Below are 9,537 nucleotides of genomic sequence, written 5' to 3'. Positions count from 1 at the left end.
TTACAATTAAAGTTCATGCTTACTGCTTATGCTAAATTCAGATAAATTTCAGCGTAGTTACAATCATTATTTATCATTATATTATTATGGTGTATTGGAAATTAGCCTAAACTTAAATAGATTGTCAAACATCAAAAAGGGGGAGATTGTTGGTGCAATCATGCCCTGGAAGTTTCAATGTGTTGACAATTGTTTAAGTTTAGGTTAATACATTGAATCTAACATGCATTGTAAGTTTGTAGGAGAAGTTTCTTGCAGGTCGGAAGACCGATGCAAGAGAAGTCCAAGAAGGTCAAGGGCCGGATTCTTGGCAAAAGAGTCCTTGCAGGTCAGAAAACCGGATGCAAGGCAAGAGAAGTCCAAGAAGGTCGAGGACCGGATTCTTGGTGAGAGAAGTTCCTGCAAGTCAGAAGGTTGGATGCGTGTTAAGCTCACTTGGAAAAAATCGATTGGTAAATCGATTTAAATATGGCTGTGAGGCAGAATGCCTTTGAATCGATCATCCGATCGATTGGAAGGAAGCTAATCGATCGATCGATCGACCGATCGATCGGGAAGTTTCTGCATGAAGCACAGAGTGCTTCTGGATAGATTAGCCGATCGATTGGGGTAATCCAATCGATCTAGCGATCGATCCAGGAAGCTTCTGTGCGAAGCACAGAATGCTTCTGGATCGATCGACCGATCGATTAAGAAGTTTCTGCGCAAAGCACAGAATGCTTCTGGATCGATCAGTCGATCGATTGGGGTAATCCAATCAATCGAGCGATCGATTGAAGTTACTCAATCGATCGGCCGATCAATTCACAGAGTCACTACGATTCTACGATTTCACGAGCGTGTGTCTGAATCGATTCAAGCACTGCACCAATCGATTCAAGTTCAAGTAAAGTAATCTACGTCGTTGATCTTGATGCGATGGCTTCCAACGGATACTTGTGAATCGATTCAAATATAATCCCAATCGATTCATGGCGACGGTTATGTGAGAAACGGCTAGTTTTCGCGTCATTTAAAAGAGCTGGAAGAAAAAGAAACGGATCATCTTGAGAAAAATTACTGTTCTATTGCTCTAGTGTGATCAACCTTTGAAGTGCTCAAGATCTCTCAAGGAATTGAAGATCAAGCTTTCCATCTCCCCACGCTTTCAAGACTCATGTCACAAGGAAGAAGCATTTCACGTTTGTAATCTTTCTTTTCTTCCTCATTGTTGTGAGTGTGATCTTTTCTCTTGGAAAGAGAGGCTTGTAAGTCTTGTAAGGTTTCTCCACCTTCGGTGTTAGTCCGAGAAGGAGAAGTTTGATAGTGGAAGGGTGACGGTGGTGTGGATCCTTGGACTAGTCACCTCCTTGAGGAGGTGGATACCAAGTAAATACAAGAGTTAGCATTGCCTTCAAGTGTCCGCTGCGAAAGATCAAATTTATCAAGAAAACGAAGTGAGCCATTCACCCCCCCCCCCCTTAGCTCAACCGATCCTAATAAATACATCGTGGTTTTGCCTAAGACAGGAGACCAATTCTGCCTTCTTCTCATCTTTCAGGTCGGCGACAATGAATGTGGCGGCTTCTGGTTGGCTAGGATGGATATGAACTTCCTCCTTTTCATTATAAACCAGCATAAGCGGTTCCTCCATGATTGTGTTCACCTCCAGATGCTAAGTCCTCCAAGCAGCTCTTGCCTCTGACTTGACCATCTCAACGTAGCACCGTCAAGCGACCAATTGGCCGCCCTTGACTTTTCTAACCGCATTGTCCACTGAAAATTTGATCTTTTGGCAGAAGGTGGATACTACAGTGCGAAACCCGTTTAGGGCTGGTCGGCCTAATATTACGTTGTAGGTGGATGACACATCGACCACGATAAAGTTCATAGTCCTTGTCCTCTTGAGAGACTCCTCTCCAAGCGATATGGCCTGATAGGCTTGGTCAGTTGACAATACTTTATTGCCTATGAACCCATACAGCGAGATCGTCATGGGTTGCAACTCGCTCTGGTCGATGTGCAGTTGGTCGAACGCCTTCTTGAAGAGATATTCACTGAGCTACCTATATCCATAAATGTTTAGTGAATATTATAATTAACTATTATCGTTCGGATGACCAAGGTGTTGTTGTGAGGGATCTCCACTCCCTCTAGGTCCTGAGAGCCAAAACTAATCTCTGGTCCCTCGACCTTCTCTTTGCTGCATCCCACAACATGTATTTCCAGTCGCCGAACGTGTGACTTCCTGGCTTTGTTGAAATCACTGTCGGTTGGCCCCCTGGCGATCATTTCGATTTTGCCCCGAGCGACATTGCTTCAATTTTCCTCCTCCTGAGCCAAGGGTCTAGTCTGCTCATCAAAAGCTCGGGTGGGACCTGCACTACTTCTTCGTTGAGGCTGACGCTGACACCGCTCGACCACCATTCTTCTTCCCGCCGCTCGTCTGATCGACGATGATGATGACGATCGGGAGATGGTGACCGATGACGATATCCTAGAGGAGGTGGCCAACTTGAAATTGGCATCAAGTCATACCAGTCTCGGGTGTTGTGTGTCGCCAATTGATGGAACGAGTAAAACAACGACATCCAAGTCCTACCTTTAGCAGCTTTAGGTCGGTTTGCTGATACGTGCTGCATGACATGCGTTCGAGGCTCCTGGTGTGGCAGTGCTACACCCGCTCGAGGGCCCTTTGGGGGTTGATGGCTTCTATCTGGCCATCGTTCGGGGGCTGCGATAGGTTCAGAAGGTGCCTCCTTCCTTTATGCCACCTGGGCTTCCTCCACATTCATCTATTCGCTGGCACATCTGAGCAGGTGGTTGAAGTCTTTCAGCAGCCTCTGGATGAGCGAGTGAAAGAACTCGCCCTCTAAAAGTCCCTAGGAGAAGGACCTTACTAATAAATCCGGAGAGACCGATGGTATGTTCATGGCCACCTGGTTGAACCTCTTGATATAGTCTCTCAGTGCCTCCTTGGACCCTTGCTTCAGAGCAAATAAGTTAACATTCATCTTATGGTAGCGGTGGCTGCTGGTAAAATAACGTAGAAATACCGTCCAAAAGTCTCTGAAGCTGCGAATTAGTCCGATCGGCAAGTGCCTAAACAATAGTTGTGCCGATCCAAAGAGTGTGGTGAGGAAGACCATGCACTTCACTCCGTCGATGTACTGATGGAGTATGGCCGTGTTATCGAACTTGACCAGATGGTCCTCGAGATCAGTTATCCTATTGTATTCTCAGATTGTCAATAGGGTATAATGTCAGGGTAGTGAGTCATCCAAAATCCCTTTAGAAAACAACCCACTAATCCGTTTAGGCAAATCATCGGCTCTTGGTGCTTTTCCTTTCCGTGCGTCCCTCATAGACACATTGTCCGAGGAAGACCCTAAAGGATCGATAAAAAGTGATAGAGAGGGGGGGTGAATATCGCTCTTTAAAAACTCTTCTTATCGTATCGTAAAAACAATCACAGTAAGCAGCGGAAAATAGAATAATAACATAGACAACTCGGGTGGTTATTTGGTTCGGAGCCTATATCGACTCCTACTCTAAGGTCCGCGATCCTTGATTGCACCGTTGGGCAATTCACTATAATTCTTATTTCTGAAATCTTCGAAAAGAAGCAATTCGTACAATGAATAATATAAGATAGTAACAACATATTGTCTTATTAAAACTAAGTACAATGCAAGCAATATAAAATTATACCAACAATAGAAAAATGATGAAGCTCAGTCGGCACTTGAATGACGTAGTAGCTTGCTTGTAGAAGTGTTGTAGAGCAACTGCATGAAACTTTTGCACAGAGGTGAATAGAAACCTTGATTGATTTGATTGTGTTTCAGCCTTAGACCTCTAGCTTCTTTTTATAAGAATCATCAACGTTCGATCGACCGATCCTTGGGTTCGGTCGACCGAACCTGCTCCCTTCCATCTTTGCTGAGATCTGATCTTTGGGCATTGATGACATTTAATGGTTCGGTTGACTGACTTGTTTGATTGATCGAATAGTGAATTTTCCTGTTTGTCGAGATTTGCACTTAATGCTTCATTAATGTAGCGATCATTTGGTCGACCAATCTCCACGTTCGGTCGACCGATCAGCGTAGCTTCCTTCTTTGCTTTGGGTTGAGTCTGCTCTCTGTCATGTCATCATTGTTCGATCGACTGATCTGCTGGTTCGGTCGACCTATCAGGCTTGACTGAACTTTGCTTTGTTCTACTCTGGTCTAATTTCTGATCTGAGTCAGCTTGGTTCAGTCAACCGTTCCCTACGTTCGATCGACTGATCAGGCTGAACCTGCAATACAGAGTTAAACAAAATATTCTTACAGAACAAAGGTTAGCACAATAATATATATGAGATGCATGAGTAGTAATGGATAGTAACACTATCTTGATCTTAACTTGGAAATCTTCCCGGTTTCTTTAGTTGGATCATCGACTTAGGGTTTGTTCCTTCTCGGAACACGACATCACTATCACTGACCTCAACCTACTTGCTAAACCTTGGTCCTCCAGACCTATTTGGACTTTGCTGCTTAGCATTGGATTGCCCCACCAGGACTTTCCCTCGATTTTCGGTCTTCCAAACCTATCGAGCTTCCTCGCCAAGTATCGAATCCTCTCAACCCACTTGGTCTTTCCACCTGGCTTCCACAATTAACTAAGTCTTTCCTGCCTAATTACAACTAGGGCTTTCTTGATTGAGTAAACAGCCTGCACACTCAGTTAATTTGTTAGATCACCACAAGGCTTAACTTGAACCTTTGACAATATCAAAACTCAGGTTTGATGCTGGTACACCCTACACTAACAATCTCTCCCTTTTTGATGTTTGACAACCAAGATTCAAAGCTAAGTTAATATAATCAAATATATAAGTAAACAGACATTTATTTTTCATTTAACTCCCCCTGAATCACTATCTCTCCCCCTTTGACACATATCAAAAATAAGGGAAACACAATATAATTTTGAAAATATGGTTTGATAAAAAAATTTAAGTATCCAAGAAAAGTAGACCTTTAAAAGCTTAGCAACATTTAGAAACATGGTTTGAAAAAATTTTAAAATTCAAAAATTGAAAAATATGAATATTTGAAAAATAATTTTAAGACAAAATAATTTTAAAAATGTGTTATAAATTTTTTTTGATAAGTTAAGATTTAAAAATTTCTTAGAGTTAAAAAATTTGTTAAGGTAAGATAATTTTTAAAAGTTGCTAAGTTAAAGAATAAAAATAAAAAAATGTTGAAAATTTATAAAGATTTGAAAATAATTTTGAAAATATTTTTAAAATAAATTTTGAAAAATCTATAAGAAGAAAAAAATTGAAAAATACTTTTGAAAAAATAATTTGAAAAATTATTATTTAATGCTCCCCTAAAATGGATAAGCACCTAAAAGTCCAAGCACAGTTAAAAACTAGAAAAAAATATCCTTATATTGAAATTTCCAACCATCATACTTAGTTGACTACCATAAGATAGCAGCTACTGATTCAAGTCGGTCAATTTGAGTATATGATTCTAACTAGTTTGTTACTAGTCAGATTACCCAAATTGATCAATGTGTTTTGTTTAAAGCTCAGATTTATAGCGATGCACTGACTTAAGCATCTAAAATCTTAGGCTAAGTCCTAAGCATCCCACAACATTCTATGTTTCAAAATACACAAGCAAGGTATCCTACTATGCTTGTGAGATGCTGGCTGCTAAAACTATGGGAACATGCATTTCTACGGTAAAACCTAGGCTACTCCAAAAAGATAAAATATTTTGAAATCTATTTTGAAAACAAACTTTGAAAAGGGGAATTTTGAAAATATAATTTTAAAAAACTATTAGTAATAATTTTTGAAAACATATACTAATGGAAAAGACATATTCTATAGAACACATGCCTAATTATCTTCTTAAGTTACTGAATTCAGATTCAGCTAAAGGTTTGGTAAATATATCAGCTAGGTTGGATTTGGATTCAATATAATTAAGTTCAATATTTCCTTTAGTAGCATGATCCCTAACAAAGTGATGTTTAACTTCTATGTGTTTAGTTCTAGAGTGATGTACTGGATTTTTAGTTAGATTTATAGAGCTTATATTATCAATATAGGTTTTAACATTTCTATAGTCTAGATTAAAATCTTTTAAAGTATGGGACATCCATAGTAATTGAGCTACGAATTCACTTATTGCTATGTATTCGACTTCAGTAGTAGAAAAGGCAACACAATGTTGCTTCCTATTAAACCAGCTAACTAGGGAAGATCCTAGTAGTTGACATCCTCCACTAGTACTTTTCTATCTAACTTACATCTGGCATAATCGGAGTCAGAATATCTAGGTAACTCAGAATTCTTACAAGTGCATGGAGGGCAATACAAAATAATGTAGTATTCGCATGAGTAAGCTCACTCAAGATAATCCAAAGTATTGTCAGGCAGCGACTCAGTCAGCTTATCCCGACTGATGACCTTGCTTGTCAGAGTAGTTGGAATATAGCTGTCGTCCTTCAGTTGGTCGAGCATCTTGTCGATGGCAAGGTTGAAAAGACAGAGCACCCGATCAGTGACCTTATCATTAAATATGTTCGAGAGGATATAGGCCCGCTTCATGAGCTCGAATCTATTAGACTTGATCCCCTGATACATCTATAGGGTCGCTTGGGAGGCTTCCAGCTCTACCTTCAACTTGGCCAGCTCTTCATCTTTGGCATCGAGCTGGGTCTTTGTGGTGGAGCATTTGGCCGACTGGCTCTCCTGCTCGGCGTTAAGAGACGTCTCCGTGTCCTTGAGTTTTTGAGCCAACACATTAAATTCCTTGTTTTTAATCTCCAAGTCTTCGATGGCCTGGAGCTTCCTGGTGTTGGCCGAGTTGATTTGGACTCAAAGGAGCTGGCATGTTTATTAAACTGAGCCAATTGTGTAGCCTGCTCGACGCTTTTTCCCCTCTCTGCCTCCAGCTGCTCGGAGCTCTTACTCAGATAAGCTCTTAATTGAGCCATCCCAACGCTCATTTGCTCCATCTGCGCATGAGAAGCAGACCATTGGTCGCTCGAAGCATGCAGCTGTTAGACTCCATGCTCCAAGTAGGCGAGCTTTTGGCACATGGCTAGACTCTCTACCCAATATTGCAAGGCACCAGGAAACTATGAAGGCTGAATGAGAATGTACAAAGTACACGCGATGGATACTTACCCTAGTGAACATCTGGATGTGACTGTTAGCTAGAGCCCCGGGAGGCATGATTACCGTACGAGTCCAGGCATCAGCTTATATCTGAACGAGTGACCCTTGAATAATTATTTGGTGCTCGAGGGTCTGGGATATGATGTCATCGGAGTCGTGCCACTCGTCTATCGACAGATGGATGACTGCCGTTATGTGGCGCTGGCCGTTCGAGCCAGATGGGGTGGAGGTCATTCAACTGGTCGACCAAGATGTCTGTATTAGCCGGATGCATGATTTTTGGGTCGTTGGCAAAGAGGGAGACGATATGAAATCAACCGACGGTGCACAAATGGTTCCTTGTGGCAGTTCGGACAAGGACGACGTATGATCGAATGAAATCAAAGTTTAGAGGACAGTCGTCGCTTGTTTAGGAGGAGCGGGTGTAGAGGTCTCACCCCGCTCAGATGGAGGACGTGAGCTGGCTCGGGTTGGGGTCTGCATAGTGGAAGTAGCAGATCGGGATGCAACTTCCGTACGACGCCTCTTCCAGCTTATCAGCGGTTTCCCAGAAGAGGCCGACTCTAAGGCTGCATCGACTGGAAGTTCTGAAGATTTCCCTAGAGGGAGATCTGCTATACCAGATGCCCCATTGCCAGCCGTCTGGCTGCCTCCTCCTTCGCTCACCTACAATGACGCTCCATCGCTTCCGCCAATCGAGTCATCTTGGGAGTCGACTAGCTATAAGCCTCGGCTCTCCAGCTCAGCTGCGATCGTGGCATTAATCTCTGCATCCGCCAGTTTGCTCTTGCCAGCCAGACTCACCCTTAGCATGATGCGAGCTGTAAAAAAGTAGAAAAAAATCAGTTAGATTCAACAAAGAAGAAGAAGAGGAGCATACCTAAGCTGGATGGGAGTTTTGTGCAGATTGGGCTCAATCCAAACACGTACAGGACTCTCTCATGGAGAAACTTGGGGGGGGGGGGGGTTCGCCATTTCAAGCTGCCAGCTGGTCGGGAAATCTAGCCGCTCGAGAAAGTGAACGAAAAAATAGTAATCCTTCCAATGCTTATTGGAGGATGACATCTTATCGAAGAAGACCAAGCCCTCTCAGGCTTGTAATAGGAAGGTCCTTGGCTCGAACAATTTAGGATAGTAGAAGTAGTGGAATAGCTGAGGGGTCAAAGAAATGTCGTGCAAGTAGAAAAGGATGATGACCCCGCACAGTAGCCTAAAGGTGTAACACCCCACCCTCCTCTCTACTAGTCTGTGAAGGTGGGATGTTACTGTACTATTAACTTTTCTTAACTAGTGTTGCTCACGTGTAAATATCAATACTTAAAACTCTCAAAAATGAAAAAAGATACAATAAGTAACAGCTGGAAACATAAATAACTCATCTTAACATTCTACTCAATTATTTGTTCTCAACTAAAACTATATATATATATATATATATATATATTTGAACATGCTAAAACTATATATTAATCTGAACATGCATGCAACAATAATACAACTCAGATAGCGGAACTAATGTGCATAGCAAATAAAAGGAAGAATTCTAAAACTTAAAATATTCAATGAACAAATCCAGCAACATGAAAGAATAATCCCAACAGTCTAAATACAAAATCTTAATGAATTCTTAAGCAAGGTCCCAAGGCTTCCATAGTCCAGACATCACACATCCATCTCACATCTCCTTGTCGCCTTCCTTCTCTATAGCTTTTCTTTCCCTTTATCTGCAGTAAGAGGAAAATGCAACTAAAAGCGAATGCTTAGTAAGCGCTATCTAACTCACAAAACTCGGATATGCATATAAGCAGGAGGAAATCTAAGAACTGAATGCTTTAAAAGAAACACTACTCATGCTCATCTAATAGCAAAGGAATCAAAACAGACTGAAATTCTAAACATGTAAAGCTGCTCATGCTCATCTAACAGCAATAAGAAAGTCTAAACATGTAAGAATAAAAGAGCTAAGCTTGCTAATTTTTAAACTTATGGGAAGCTTATTCCATTTGTTCAAAACTTATACTTTTATACTTCAAAATAATAATCTCTTGGGCCCAGGCTTAGTACCATTTGCGCGCTCCCTAATAGAAACTGAGGTAGCGAGCCACTAGTCCTACAAGGGTAAAGACCTTGGTCTTACCAGGGTCGAGACCTCGGAACCGGTCACCTGGATTTGTTTAACGACAACCTCAAAGTCGGGTACTAGCCTCTTCAAATAAAATACTTGTTACTTGTTAATACTTCTAATAAAAGAATGCCTCGTGCAAAACTGAAATGCTTAAACAATTCTAAAACTGCAACGCTTAAACAATTCTAAAACTGAAATGCTTAAACAAAAATCTGCATACAATGCTTAACGAAAATCT

Source organism: Zingiber officinale, chromosome 8B (genome assembly GCF_018446385.1).
Source record: "Zingiber officinale cultivar Zhangliang chromosome 8B, Zo_v1.1, whole genome shotgun sequence".
Taxonomy (NCBI): domain Eukaryota; kingdom Viridiplantae; phylum Streptophyta; class Magnoliopsida; order Zingiberales; family Zingiberaceae; genus Zingiber; species Zingiber officinale.
The sequence above is the reverse complement of the archived record's forward strand: the minus strand, read 5'-3'. Positions refer to the sequence as shown.